Genomic DNA, 14382 nt, shown 5'->3' with positions numbered 1-14382 from the left:
AGATGGGCCCGCCACTGCAAGGGAGCCCCCATCAGAGGAGGAGTCTGTATCACTGGTCTCAGCTCCTGTCCCCGCCGGGGAGAACCCCTCGCCCTCCTTCCCACTGGTGAATTCAGACTCCGTAGCGTCGCCCTCCAGGGCCATGTGTGATGCAGCTCCTTCCTGCTCCGGTGCCACTGCTCCTCCGCCTGATGATGCTAATGCACACAAGAACAGGGAGACCATAAAAAGGAGGGAGGGGAGACAGACGAAAGACATGTTGAGTGCACGCAATACCGCTACCGTTGGCGGACACTACAGACACAGAAGCCCCCTGCACTACGCCGCGCACTTGGAGGTCCCTATTCAATCCCAGGGTCATGGGTTACAAGGCTATGCCCGATTGCTGCACACATGGATGTCACAGGAGCCTGACTAGGTGTAGTTGGCACTGTACACTGGTGGGGTGGGGTGCTACAGGGCCTGCCTTAAGAAGGGTCCTTGCCTACTAAACTCGCCCTGGCCTAGGGGAACCCACTGCCCACCTCCCCAACCCAGACACCTACAATGTGCGCTGAATCAGCAGAATGAGAGTGTACTCACCCCCTTGTGGCTGCTGTGATGCCCTCAAGCGCTCATCCAACTCCGGGTACGCCACCGCCAGGATCCTGAACATCAGGGGGGTCATGGTGCGATGGCCACCCCTCCCACGTTGGGAGGCCATCCCCAGCTGGGCCTCCGCTGTCTTCTTGCTCCAGCGGTGAATGTCCTCCCATCTTTTATGGCAGTGGGTGCTCCGTCTGTGGTAGACCCCCCAGGGTCCGAACTTCCTTGGTGATGGCAAGCCAAATGTCCTTCTTCTGGTGGGCGCTGACCTACAGGAATAGTACAGGGGAAAAAGAAGTTATTACCATCCGCACCATCACAGTCATTGGCTCGCATCCCTACCCTTGCCATGACGCACATGCACTCACCGTTGTTTCATGCACGCCTCATTCTTACCCCCCCCATCTTTCATCCACACCACTCCACACAGACATTGCCCATACAGCATGCTCACCGTGTACTTACCTGTTTGTCTGGAGGACCGTAGAGTAGCGTGTACTGGGGGAGGACCCCATTCACGAGTTTCTCCAACTCCTCCGTGCTGAAGGCAGGGGCCCTTTCCCCAGACACACGAGGCATTGTCTCTTCCAGACTGAGGTCACAGCAGCACTTGCAGTGTAGGTCCTCTCCTGTCGAAGATCAGGTATCAAGTGATTGAACAGAGAGAAAATGGCGGTCACCGCCGGCGTACATTGTCATTGGCTGCTGGGGACCATAGGGTCCAATGTTAACCAATGCAGGATTGCGCTGCGGTCTTCGACCGCCTACCGCGACGGTGTACAGCGCCAGCGCAGTTACCTCATATCCCCTTGTCCCACTTTACAGGTGAGGCAGCCGCCATTTCATGGGCCCACATGGCATTATTTTGGACTGTGTCGCACATATCTAGGCCTTGTTTAAACACTAATACAGGCATATGTCGATTTGCTAATATTTTCAGAGTAAGCTGTGTTTACGTACCTCATAGTTGGTTGACTCTCTGCTCGCTGTTCTCCTCCATAGGCACCGTCCGCTGGGGCATGTGAGGAGAGCGCAGCATCCTCCAGTGTACAGACCGCTGGTGGACCTGTCGACAATGGAGGAACGACATGTGATCATCACCTACAGAATTGATTGTGCCACAATCCAGGAACTATGTGCCCAGTTGGAGCCAGACCTGATGTCAGCTATCCACCATCCCACAGGAATCCCCCCTCAAGTGCAGGTGCTGTCAGTACTCCATTTCCTAGCAAGCGGGTCATTTTAAACTACAGTGGCCATAGCATCAGGGATGTCCCAGCCTATGTTTTCCAACGTGTTGTCCAGAGTGTTGTCTGCCCTGCTGAAACACATGAGGAACTACATCGTTTTCCCTCAGGTGGAGGATTTGCCTACAGTGAAAGGTGATTTCTATGCCCTGGGACATATCCCCAACATCATAGGTGCCATTGATGGGACACATGTGGCCTTGGTCCCCCTGCAGGTTGACCAGGTGTACAGAAACCGGAAGAGTTACCATTCGATGAATGTGCAGATGGTGTGTTTGGCAGACCAGTACATCTCCCATGTGAATGCCAAATTTCCTGGCTCAGTGCATGACGCTTAGATTCTGAGGAATAGCGGCATCCCTTATGTGATAGGGCAACTCCAGAGGCACTGTGTGTGGCTATTAGGTGAGGACATGGACCCAATACAGTGTGAATAGTTGTCTGGGTCTGGGGATGTCCCTATGAGTTAGTGTGTGTCTAACAGTTGTCCCTCGCCATTTGCAGGTGACTCTGGTTACCCCAACCTGTCATGGCTACTGACCCCAGTGAGGAGTCCCAGGACAAGGGCAGTGGAACGCTGCAATGAGGCCCATGGGCGAACTAGGAGGATTATAGAGCGGACCTTCGACCTCCTGATGGCCAGGTTCCGATGCCTCCATATGACTGGTGGTTCCCTATTCTACTCACCAAAGAAGGTATTCCAGATCATCGTGGCCTGCTGTATGCTTCACAACTTGGCTTTGCGACGACAGGTGCCTTTTCTGCAGGAGGATGGTCCAGATGGAGGTGTTGTGCCAGCTATGGAGCCTGTGGACAGTGAAGACGAGGAAGCAGAAGAAGAGGACATAGACAACAGGAACATGGTGATCCTGCAATACTTCCATTGTGACACAGGTAATGAGACAACACAGCCTGCTACATGTGATTTCATTCTACTACTTCTCTACTGTCTGTCATTTTCACCCAGTGTATGGTCACTGAGTTGTCACTTTCCCTTAAGATTTTACAGATGTGGGTCCCACTGTGTGACATCTGCTTTGTTTCCGCATGGACTAGAGCTGTGTGACATAGGTATGTTGACATTACATTTGATATAGCATTTTGCCACTGTAATTGCTAATACACATTTTCGAAATCACAGACAGACTCCTGATTGTTTTGTGATGTAAGGGTGTTTATTTAAGTGCTCAATATTGGAGGGTAAAATGGTCAGGGGTGATGGTGGAGGAAAGTCCATGGCAGAGTCCATTCTATTTGTCTCACAGGTGCATTGTCCAAAGGGGCATAGGAATTGGAGCTGGGGCAGTTTAAGGGTGGACAGGGTGACAAAGTGGGACAGAAGGATGACATTCAGGGTGGTCTCATTTCTTGGCGGGGGTCTTGGCATTGTTCTCTGTCTTTGTCCTGGATCTCAGGGACCGTTTGTGGGGTGGTTCTCCATCTGCAGGGGGTGGGGTGCTTGTGTGGTGGTCCTGTGGCGGGGCCTTCTGTCCACTAGCGCCATCGGAGGTGGTGGGCAGTTCATCGTCCACGCTAGTGTCAGGGGCCCCTTGTTGTGCCACAGTGTTCCTCCTGGTGTTCACGAGTTCCTTCAGCACCCCTACAATGGTGCCCAGGGTGGAATTGATTGATTGGAGTTCCTCCCTGAACCCCAAATACTGTTCCTCCTGCAGCCGCTGGGTCTCCTGAAACTTGGCCAGTACCGTTGCCATTGTGTCCTGGGAATGGTGGTAGGCTCCCATGATGTTGGAGAGTGCCTCGTGGAGAGTGGGTTCCCTGGGCCTGTCCTCCCTCTGTCGTACATCGGCCCTCCCAGTTCCCCTGTGTTCCTGGGCCTCTTTCCCCTGAACCGTGTGCCCACTACCACTGCCCCCAGGTCCCTGGTGTTGTTGGTGTGGTGGGTTAGCCTGGCTTCCCTGTAGAGTTGGACACACTGCTGCTTGACGTGTCCTGGGGACAGAGGTATCGGCTCGCTGGGCGGGTGCTGTGCTGGTGTTTCCAGAGGGGGGAAGCTCTGTAGTGGCCTTTGCCAGTGTGAGGGGAACCGACTGTCCCGAGGTCCCAGATGGGCCGGGCTGGTCATCTTGATCCAGTTGGACAGAGCTGCTGTCATCACTGTGGGCCTCTTCTGTGGGTGGAGTGGACATATCTGGACCCTCCTGTCCGGTGACGTTGGGTAGGGGTCCTGCAGGGGTGTAAAGGCATGATTATTGCATCTGGGTGTGCCATGGTGTGCAATGGGTTGGTGACCGTGTACCCCAGTGCTTGCATTCCTGTGTAGGACCTGGTGTGATAATGGTTTAGGGGGGTGTATGGGTATGTGCAGTGGCCATGCTTTGGTGATGGGTGTCCATGCTTTGGTGTTACATGCAGGGCTTGGGTTTGGGATGTGTGGTTTGTGATATTGGGACATATGTGAGGAGTTGGAGTGATGGGGGTGAGGGCGAGGGTTGGAGTATGTGATGGCAGGCAGGAAGGGGGGGGGGTGAAAGTAGTGAAGAGTGACTTACCCGAGTCCATTCCTCCTGCTACTCCTGCGAGGCCCTCAGGATGCAGTATAGCCAAGACCTGCTCCTCCCATGTTGTTAGTTGTGGGGGAGGAAATGGGGTCCGCCGCCAGTCCTCTGAACCACGATGTGGTGTCTTGAGACCACGGAACTCACCTTCCCCCGTAGGTCGTTCCACCTCTTCCTGATGTCATCCCTAGTTCTTGGGTGCTGTCCCACTACGTTGACCCTGTCCATGATTCTTCGCCATAGCTCCATCTTCCTAGCTATGGTGGGGTGCTGCACCTATGATCCAAATAGCTGTGGCTCTACCCGGATGAATTCCTCCACCCTGACCCTGAGCTCCTCCTCACAGAACCTGGGGTGCCTTTGCGGGGCCATGGGATCTTGTGGGTGATGTGTGGGGTGGTGTGTGGGGTGATATTTAGAGGTGTGTTGTGTGAGGTGCTTGGATGTTGTGTGCGTGATGGTGTTGAGTGCCTGTGAATGCTAGTGTTGTTTCTGGTGGTGTCTCTCTCTGGCCTTCAGTCGTAGTTGTGGTTGTAAGGGTTTGTGGGTGATTTGGGTGTGTGTTTTATACTGTATTGGATGTGTGGGAGTGGTGTGTGTATGTGTATCAGGTGTGTGTATTTCGATTTGTCCAATGTGGTAGTGTTTTGTAAATGTGTGTGTATTTTGAGCGCAGCGGTGTGTACCGCCAATGGAATACCGCGGTTAAAAGACCGCCGCGTGGATTCGTGGGTCGTGATAGTGTGGGCGTATTCCTGTTGGCGTGACGGTGGAGGTTTTGGTATCACCAGTTTATCATTGACCTTTGGTGTGGCAGTCTTGTGTGGTTGTCTGGATTTTGGCGGATTCCTAGCTGTGGGTCATAATGACCGTGGCGGAATTCTGCGGCGGTGTGTTGGCGGTCTTCTGCACGGCGGTAAGCGGCTTTTACTGCCAATGTTGTAATGACCCCCAATCAGTCTTTTGATACTCTGCTGGTGTACTCATGCTCAGAGATACATGCTTGCGCACACGATATCATTCACACATATGCCAGAGGAATGGCAGTTGTGCCATTGTGTTTTTTGGTCATTCTGCCGTGCATCCTCAAAAAAACATTGGCAACACCATTATGACAACAAAGTGAGACTCATCAGACATTTGTTTGCAAATGAACAAGATTATCCTTCTGATATTTTGTTCAAGCACATGTAAAGCAGGTATTTTCATTACTATAAACATCCTCCTTTAAGTTTGGCTACCAAAAATATCTTTCAGTTTGTAACATTGTCGTCTTTTGTCCATTTTAATAGAAGTTCTTGGGTACCTTCCAGAATTCCCAGAGTACCTTTGTAGAGCAAATATTCTTCAGCCAACTGGAATAATCAATGATTCTACATTAATAGTTCTTACATTTTTGTATCTTTAATGTACATTTTTTAGTCATTTCAAATATTCTGACTGAGTAGTTGAAATTACTTGATTTTTTTAAAGAAATACAAAAGTCTTGATAGACTATAAAATGTATGGTTATTTATAATAATAGAAGTAACATGAGGTGAGCCTTCAAGAAGATGTCACAATTCCATAAAGGCTCACCTAATCGTTGATAACTCATTTTCCTTAATAGTATACTTGATCTTGGCTGGGTTAAGTTTGGAAGAATGATAAACAACTGGAAAGTGTTGTTGTGAGGAGTACTGTTTTTGAAAGGTATTCCAACAAGTGCAATATCAGAGGCATCTATTTCAATAACAAAAGCTTCTTCCTGTTTGTCGTGGGCTAAAATGAATACCTGAGTGAAAGCATTCTTTGTCTCTTCAAACTCCAAACATGCTTCTTCTGGCCAAATGCACAGTTGTTTTTTTATATATGCCATGCCAGGGGTACTCAGTGTAGGTGCTCAGGCTCCCACCCACATCTGTCCTCGTAATGTTTTCCACCATTTTGTATGTTCATACAGGCTGCAGGTCAGTAATTTTTCAGGATTTAATTTGCACCTACCATCTTGTAAGCACATTGGTGTGGCACCCGACTAATGCATAGAGGTTGATTTGCAGCTCTTTGTGCCACCCCTACAATTGACACTTCAGGAGTTTGGACCCTAACAACTAGAATTTGTAGGCCACAGGTATTTTTTAAAATGCTGGAGAAAAGCGGCTATCTTTGACCCCTTTTCTTCCACTCTCTTTCTTTCACCTTTTTTTAGTTCTCACCTGAGACAACACGCGCTGTCGCTTGTGAAACATTTTGTTTACTTACTGGGTGCTTAAAGCCCGTCCATTGCTTAACATTGGTTGACTCCATCATCACTCTTATTTGCTTCCTTGTTTGATCAGCACATGCCTCTGTCAATTCTTCTGCTTTGTTTGACCCTCTGCTGGAGGTTGGCCAAAGTACTTGTGTGTCCTCCCATTGTTTTCCACAATCTGCGTTCTACAAGCTACTTTTTTTTAGTTTTTAGTTTTCATTGCTACCTTGACTTACTCCAGTATTGGAACTTTCATAGATTCACATGCATGAATCATTCCCCGTCGTCGAGAAGGGAGTCCCCAATACCTTTAATCAAGTAGTACTAACGTAGGTGCACCTAAAGGTCCTTAGGCCTCTCAGTTCAGCACTCTATCAGAGTCATTTTAAGAAAAAGGACCAAACTTAAGAGTCCACCAATCAGGCGACACCACCCTTTAGAACCTTCCTGAGAGAAGCTCCTGTTCCTCAGATTTTTTACCACATGTCGTGCTAGGGCAGCGGTCTCGAAACATTTTAATACCGTGCCCCCCCTCAGTTAAAAAATAAAAATCATTGACCCCCCCCCCTCAGAATTTTTCACAATTATTTATAAAAGATAGCAATGTTTAAATACTCCTAGACCTATGTAAACATTGCAGTTAAGTACTGTTACCTTTTTAAAAATGCAATAGCATGTTCCTGCTTAAAACAAAGCCTTGTTATCTGTATACAGCTTCTATTGTCCAGAGCCTGGCACCCCACCAACCCGGGATCACTTGAGGCCCCCCTAGGGGGTCCTGCCCCCCAGTATGAAGACCTCTGTGCTAGAGAGTCTCCTCAGAGCTATGCTCTGCCTTTTCTCTATTTTGGAATACCCAAAAGATTATACTCTTCTCAACTAATTATGTCTCATGCCTGGTAAGGCTTCCACCATGTCTGACAAGGAGAGAAAGGGTTTATTTAGATCCTGCAAAACCTGTGGTAAAAAGAGGTTGCACTCTGACGACCCTCACCAGAACTGCATATAGTGCCTTTGACCAGACCACTCTTCAAAGGACTGCAAGGTATGTCGCAACATTTCCTCTAAAACCCTGAAGGATAGAGAATGCATATTATTGATATAGCTGCAAAAACGTAAATCTACAGACAATCCAGTCTCTGATTCGGGGAGTGATGACTCCTCTACATCTTCCAGGAGATCACTTAAAAGAGAGAGGCCTCCTCAGAGCAGCCAAGGAAAGCCTACAAAAAGACCACCTCAGGGTCTTACAAAGGCCGCAGCCCTTTTTCATCTCCCCACAAATTCTCCTGAAAAGGGAAAAGAGGACATTTGAGCAGCTCGGAGAGGTCTACAAAATCGTCATCTGTACACTTTCAGAAGCCTTCCTCTGCTACTCCAGTCAACAGACCAGTTTTGAAAACCTCAACGGCAACCTTGACGACAGCAACGATGACATCTGTCCAACCGTTGCAGACCTTTCCGACGACGACGATGACAAGTTACCCACCATCAACGAGGCCAACATTAACAACATTGTCGTCGACGAAGACTTATACTACTTCTACATCGTCCACGATGGTAACTTTGGTATCTTCATAACCGTCATCATCGACGACGACCCCGTCAACGGTAACGTCCACTGCAAAGCCGTTGACGCTTAAAATATCTTCTAAATCTTCAACGATGAAGGCAGCATCAATGACTGCCCCTTTCACGCCATCGACGAAGGTGTCTACGACACCGTCGCCGAGGGAAAAAATTCACAAAAGGCAGGAAACTACAAAAATTACACCGGAACATACTTATCCAAGTAAGATAACCCCTTTAATACCAGTCCACCTTATTGAAGGTGACGACGAGTCAGATAATGAAGGTCCAGTTGAAACAGCGCACAGTCCCTTACAGTTAAATGTAAAGTATCAAGAGAAGGACGACAAGTATAGTGAAGTTTATGACCCACAGTACTATGCGGGTGAACAACGATATAATGAGGATTTTTACATGCCAAAAACTTTAATGACTGACTTTCAGGCAATGCTAGCCGACTACTGATGGCGCTTTCCAGCCACAGAAGTAGTACAACCTCAGCCACTATCATCTTCAACGTCTCAGGTAGCCACCCTGCGTCAGAGGCCTACCACTTTACCTTTGGCAAATATAGTCAAGCCTGATATGACCCTCCTACAAGACACTGATACATCAGAAGAAGAACAAGAGGAAGGCGAGCTCCTTGACAACCAGTTGGAGTGGGACGAATATATTATTCCAGCCCCACAATCTCCATCACCGTCAAAAGTAGACTCACCTCCAGAGGACATTGGAGGATTCCATAATCTTATGGAAAGGGCTGCTAAACGATTTGCACTTTCCTTGCCATCGAAGCAAACTGATCGCTTTCTCTATGACTTTGAGGAGCCACTCCATGCCAATGGCCAATTCCATCTGGGAAGAAGGATTCAAAGTCATGCAAAATCTAGTGACATTCACAGCAGTGCTTCCACGCCTAGACAGAAAATATAAAGCATCTGAAGCTGCACCAGCATGCTTGACTGGTCACCCTCACCCAGATTTGGTGTTTTTGCAGGTAGCTCAGAGAAGATCCAAAAATCCCTCTACGCCAATATCTGCACCTCCGGACAAGGAAGGAAGACGATTGGACAATATCAGCAAAAGATTTTCTTCAATGTCCATTCTAACTGTAAGAGCACCTAACTTACTTGCGGTTTTAGCTAGGTATGACAGACAATTATGGGCTGACATGGCCCCATATATTGAACAACTGCCGGAGGACACTAAAGCGGAAGCCAGAAAGATATTACATGAAGGAGAACACACATCGCAGAGATAATTGACTGTGCAATGGACATAGCCACTACTGCATTTCGTCAGCTTGCACGGGCGGCTGTCCTCAGAAGGCAAGGTTGGTTGAAGGCCACATCATTTCGTCCGGAGCTACAAAATAAGATATTAGACCTTCCGTTTGACAGACAAACACGTTTTGGAAAGCATATTGATGAGGCATTACAGTCAATAAAATCTGAAAAGGAGATGGCACAATCTTTGGGAACACTGCAGTTTTGAGAGTCTTCCTTTCGTCCCACGAGAGAACGTGGAATGCCTTCATACAGGGGAGGAAATCAGCAGTTTAGATATCAATTGTTCATAACCAACTCCCAGCAATTTCCCCAGCAATACTCCCAAAGGCAACCTCCGCAAGCAGCTTACAATAGGTCTACCACCAGAGGACGCTCAGCTCGTCCAACTAAAGACTCGGCTCGCAGAACATGATGTATCGAAGGCCCCGGCTACCCCCAATCATCTACCTCTAAATCTAGGGGCAAAAATGTCTTTATTTCTCCAGCAATGGCAAACTATAACATTGGACCAGTGGGTCTTCCAACTGGTAAAGGTTGGACTTACGCTGGAGCTTGTCCAAATACCTCCTTCCAATCCTTCTTGCAAGACTTCCCCAAAGTATCAGCACAAACTCAAGGGTGCTATAGAAAAGGTACTACCGTTACAGCGAGGGAAAGGATTTTACTCCAGATTGTTACTCATTCGCAAGAAATGGAAGGATTGGAGACCGATCCTCAATCTAAGGGAGTTAAACACCTATTTGAAAAAGCAATCGTTCCGCATGATATCTCTATAGGACGTCCTTCTCCGGTTGAACCACTGAGACTATATGTCTACCCTAGACCTGAAGGATGCATACTTTCACATCCCAATTCATCCAGCCCACATACAGTACCTAAGGTTCATGGTAGCCGGAACCCATTTTTTATTTTGAGTCCTTCCATTCGATCTGAAATCAGCTCCCAGGATCTTCACAAAGTGCCTAGCTCTTATTGCTGCCTTTCTCAGGAGAAGAAAGCATCATGTATTTCCATACTTAGACGATTGGCTGATAAAAGCAAACACCTTCTCAGCAGCACGCAGGTCAACAAAAAAGTGCATTGCCTTACTCAACAGTTTGTCTACCAATAACCGGGGAGAAGTCCAAACAAAACCGTAGCGCATGATCACTTTTCTAGGGGCAAACCTGAACACTCAATCCAGCATGGCCTGGCTCACTGTAGAAAGACAACAAAGAATGCTGCTCTGGCAAAGTCAGTGCAAAGAAAATAATTCATTTCAGTACGCCTTTACACATCGTTATTGGGGATGATGTCTTCATGCATCCCTCTAGTTCCATTTTACAGACTCAAAATGCGCCCCCTCCAGGAACAGCGCAGTCTGCAGTGGGTTCAGGTCTCAGGAAGCTTCGAAGACCACATCAAGATCACTCCGGCCATCACCAAAGCTCTGGTATGGTGGTCTCAGAAGCTTCATCTTTACATTGGCCTCTCATTTCATCATCGGCCAGCCCCATGTTATCACCACAATGCCTCATTAGACGGTTGGGGAGCGTTTTTGCAGGATCTGCAAATAAGTGGCAAGTGGCAACCACCATTTCGAGCACTGCACATCAATCTATTAGAACTAAAGGCAGTTCACCTAGCCTTGCAGGCGTTCCTCCCAAAGATAGGCAATTCAGAAGTGGTAATTAGAACAGACAGTACCACTACAATGCATTATATCAACAAACATGGGGGCACAGGATCCCTTCCTCTCTCCATGGAAGCTCAGGAGATATGGGACTGGGCTATACAGCATGGAATACTGCTAACAGCGGTTCATCTCCGAAGCGATCTGAACAAGATAACAGACTCTCTCAGCAGGTTAAAATCAGTCTGTCACGAATGGGAACTGGACCATTCCATGGTCAACCACATAGATCCTCAGTGGGGAACTCCCAACCTCGACCTTTCGTCAGCCTGTAGAACACAAAATGCCGATACTGCGCAAGTTGGCATCACCAACAGGGATCATGGGGGAATGCGTTTTCCATAGCATGGTCCAGAATACTTGCCTGCGCTTTTCCGCCCATTCTTTTGATCCCGAGGGCCCTAACCAAGATGAGGGAATCATGCTCACTGATATTAATGGCCCCATTCTGGCCTCGCCAGCATTGTTTCATGGAGCTTCTTCTTTTCTCAGTGAAACTTCGTATCCCACTAAAAATATCTCTGAATCTGCTGTCATTAAACAACAAACAAGTCTTGCATCTGAATCCTCAATGCAATTATCAGCTTGGCTCCTGAGCACCATGAGTTTGCACATCTAGACATCCCATAGGAGTACAGAGATATACTATCAAGGGCCAGAGCAATTGGCACTAACAAAGTGTATTCATGGAAATGGAAGAGGTTCTGTTTGTGGTGCCAACAGCAGCAGATTGATCCTATTGCCTCATCACTGGAACAAATATTGCCTTATTTGATACATCTGGCACACTCCGTCTTGCCCACTCCTCCATAACGGTTCACCTGGCAGCGATTTCGTCTTTTAGAAAAACAGATTCTTCACCTTTCTTGTGGTCCTCTAGGTTAATTAAATGATTTCCAAAAGGGCTTTTCAGAGTTTTCCACCCTTCAGACCTTGTCCTACCTCCTGGAATCTCAATATTGTTCTTGCGCAACTCTTGAAGCAACCATTTGATCCAATCCATAGAGAGTCTATGAAATTCCTTTCTTGGAAAGTGGCTCTCCTCATTGCTCTATCGTCATCCAGGCGAGTCAGTGAGATTTAAGCACTGTCACTACAAGATCCCTTTTTTACAGATTAAACACAATAAAATAATAAAATAATCTTGCGCACAAACCCATGCTTCATACCAAAAGTCCCCTCTGACTTCCATTTAAATGAGCCTCTAGTGTTGAAAACATTCTTACCACATCCTACAACCGCAGCGGAAAAGGCTCAACGCTCATTAGACATTAAAAGTTGCATAAAATTCTATCTGGACAGGACCAAAGCCTTTCGTAAGACCAGCCAGCTATTCGTAGCTTACAGCGCACCCATACAGGGTCAACCGCTCTTCAAACAGAGCATCGCAAGATGGATTTCTTCAGCAATCCGGTTTTGCCATCAAGCAGCGGGCAAGCCTCTGTTTGTGATCACTCAACACGCACAGTATCCTCATCCGCAGCACTATTTGCAGATGTGCCGCTCCATGACACTTGTAGGGCAGCAAAATGGAAAAGCTGGCACACATTTACCAGACATTACTGCCTGGATGCATTATTTCACAGAGAAGTAGCGGTGGGCGAGGCGGTCCCGAGAAATCTCTTCCCGTGAAGGTGAGCTATATCTCTCATCCCACCATCCTTAATTCAGATCTGCACATTGTATATTAGGTGCAGTGTAAATTCTTATAACAATTCTAATATCTAATGTTTAGAACTTTGATACATGTATGTATATATATATATATATATATATATATATATATATATATATATATATATATACATTTAGACGTGTAGTGATTATATATGTGAAGCAGGGATACGTGTTCTACAGTGTGCATCAATACTGCTTACTACTCTGATTCAAGCTTGTGAATCTGTGAAAAGTTCCAATACCGGAGTTAGAAAATTAGTTACTTACCTGTAACTATAGTTCTCCAGTATTGGAATGTTTCATAGATTCACATGCGACCCGCCCGCCTCTACGGAGAAGCTCACCTTTACCTCTCTTATTACTGTTATATCCTCTACGCACTTGTGCTTTGAAAATCTGAGGAACTGGAGCTTTTCTCAGGAAGGTACTAAAGGGTGGTGTCACCTGATTGGTGGACTCTTACGTTTGGTTCTTTTTCTGAAAATGACTCTGCTAGAGTGCTAAACTGAGAGGCCTAAGGGCCTTTAGGTTTAACTTATGTCAGTACTACTTGATTAAAGGTACCGGGGACTCCCATCTCAACGACGGGTAATAATTCAAACATGTGAATCTATGAAAAGTTTCCAATACTGGAGAAGTATAGTTACAGGTAAGTAACAAATTTTCATCTGCTTCCTTCTTGTTTTACACCTGCCCACATACATACAGTTCGTCCAACAGTATGTATTTGCATGATGTGTAAGCCACATGCTTTTTTATTCATAAATCATAGCCTGCAGCAGTGGCGTAACAAAGGACCCTGCAGCCACCCGCGGTGAGGGGGTGCCCCGAGCTCCACTGGACCTCCTCAGCACAGTACACTGTGCACGGGCAGCAGGCCCTTGACAGGGTCCACTGGGGAGGGGGCACCCTCCAGGGGCTTTGCAGAGGGGGTGAGGGGTGGGGTTGTGGGGCTTAAGTTTCGTTACACCACTGGCCTGAAGATTATTAATTTGAAATTGCTCTCTTCACATTTGTAAGCTTTAGTCTTCGTTTGGACATTATGAAAATGTGCGAAGCACCTTCTACAAAAATATTAACATTTTAAATTAACCCTTAAGTTCAGTATTACATTATGTGGTTGTATTATTTGTATTTGCTCCCTTCATGTCTGCTTTCAAACACATGCCTTACTTTATTTCCACCTTAAATTCACTCCGTGCTGCGAACACTCCATATTTATTTTTTAAATAAATTATTAATTGATGAAACACATTCTTTAATTTTTATACTGCACCCCCATCCTACCCCTATCGCCATCACTCTACCCACCACCCTACCCTAGCGGCCAGCACCACCCTAATCGCCACCGCTACCCTAGCCATTCTCAACTCCACCACCCTAACCACCAGAACCTACCCCCACTCTAACCACCACCCTACACTCACCACCCTACCACCATCACCACCCTACCACCACCACCCTAATCACCACCAACACCCTAACCAGCCACCAACACCCTCAAGACAACCACCACCTTTAAGACCACCACCACTCCCACCACCCCAACTGCCAGCACCCTAACTCTCAACACCACCCTAAACACGACCACCACCTC

General features: G+C 47.3%; 1 long non-coding RNA gene across 1 annotated transcript in view; it reads left to right on the top strand.

Moving 5' to 3' along the window:
- LOC138267850 (uncharacterized) overlaps positions 1-14382 on the top strand; it is a 59355-nt gene that overhangs the window by 42622 nt on the left and 2351 nt on the right. The gene's annotated exons all lie outside the window — the stretch shown is intronic.

The sequence above is a fragment of the Pleurodeles waltl genome, chromosome 12 (assembly GCF_031143425.1).
Source record: "Pleurodeles waltl isolate 20211129_DDA chromosome 12, aPleWal1.hap1.20221129, whole genome shotgun sequence".
Taxonomy (NCBI): domain Eukaryota; kingdom Metazoa; phylum Chordata; class Amphibia; order Caudata; family Salamandridae; genus Pleurodeles; species Pleurodeles waltl.
This window is presented reverse-complemented; position numbering and strand designations above follow the sequence as displayed.